This window comes from Octopus bimaculoides, chromosome 8 (genome assembly GCF_001194135.2).
Source record: "Octopus bimaculoides isolate UCB-OBI-ISO-001 chromosome 8, ASM119413v2, whole genome shotgun sequence".
Taxonomy (NCBI): Eukaryota; Metazoa; Mollusca; class Cephalopoda; order Octopoda; family Octopodidae; genus Octopus; species Octopus bimaculoides.
In genome coordinates this window covers 80685192-80687022 of record NC_068988.1, presented here as the reverse complement: position 1 = coordinate 80687022, position 1831 = coordinate 80685192, and positions in this window count along the sequence as shown.

Here is a 1831-nt window from a genome sequence, read left to right as displayed (position 1 = left end):
TCTCTCTTTCAGACCTCTCAATTATGCTCATAACTGTGACACCAGTTATTTTTTCTCACTTCTTGGCACTACTTCACTTGTCACCCATCTTTAATTCTTAATATTATCCTTCTCCACTCATATTTTACACTGATCATACTTCTGTACTACTATTCTCCTTCTCAACTTCCACACAGCTCACTCTCCTCACATATTACATCTTCCTCTCCCTTAACCCCCCCCCCATACAGCTTGCCCACCCACACATCATTTCCCACTCTCTCATCTTCGCCAGTCTACTGTATTATCATTACTATTCTGCTGCTCTTCACACACTTCTGTACTGACAGTCATCAATTATTGCCTTCCCCCAATTCATATGCATCATTGATCAGTCCTCCACCCTTGTCTACCATTCATTACTCAATCACTAGTCATCACCTACTTTTCTCTCTCTATCTATCATCAACCATCCTTCTGTCATTGTTCTTTATATCTGCCCCTTCACTCATTCCCCATCTCTAACCCTCTCTCACTTTCTTCACATACTTTTGCAACCCTACTCACTTTTTGTTCTGATTCTCAATCACTTTTAGTTAGCTTGAAGGTCTACTTTGACACTGCATCTCTATTTTATTTCTCTTTCTAGTTCCACCCTGGTTACTCACACCAACTCTTCTATAATGTGAGCAGTTATGTAATTTTTCCATAGCAAGAAACCTATTCTGTTCTGGCCCCTTCTTCCATACTTTACCCTCTCACTTCCTGGCATAAGGATGCTTTCCTCTCAACTGCAGCCTTACTCAGTTGAAAGGTACCTTAGTCTTACAAGCAGCATAACGCCCTTGCTAGTGCTAGTGCCAGAAGGAAAGCACCCAGTACAAACTGTAAAATGATTGGCGTTAGGAAAGGCATCTAACCATAGGAACTATGTCAAAGCAGGCACTGGAGCATGATGCAGTTCTGACCTGTCAGATCCTGCCAAATCATTTAACCCACACCAACATGGAAGATGAAGATGAATGTTTAAAGATGATGATAATTCATCATCATCATCAGCAGCAGCAGCAGCATTTAGCGTCTGTTTCCCCATGTTGGCATGGATTGGATTGTTTAACTCCAATTGTTTTGGCATGGTTTCTATGGCTGGAGACTTTCCTAATGCCAACCATGTTACTGACACTTTTATGTGACACTGGCATGAACGGATTTAATGTGGCACCAGTAGAAGTGCATATTATGTGGCACTGGTACTTGCAAAACAAAGACCTATCAGCTGGGAGAAGGAGTGAGGTTATGGCCATAAAGGACACACCTGTATGTATGGATGGCCACAATACACACACACACACACACATATATAGGCGCAGGAGTGGCTGTGTGGTAAGTAGCTTGCTTACCAACCACATGGTTCCGGGTACAGTCCCACTGTATATATATAAATTTCCCATACTTAGTATATGTAAAACAATACTGATGCTTCATTCAGACTAAAGAAAAAGCCCTGTTGACCTAAATGCTTAAGGTTTAATTCCCCAACATTATGATAGCAGTAAAAAAACCCCAACCTAAAATAGTGTTGCCACTCTGACCAGAGAAACCTTTATAACCATATCCATGTATAATGCTTACACCTTCCCTTTCCTTAGAAGTGATTGCCCCTTATACTATAACCACTAGATAAGAGACAATAAAATCAGAGACAGTTAGAATTCTACCTAGAACTAATTACTAGCCTGCTAGCCTTGGCTATGTCAAGATGGATTTTTATGTATTCTTCTTCCCACTTGGATTTTAAATGTTACCACAATTATAATATGTCTATTCTACTGTAATTTTCTACATTTTTTGT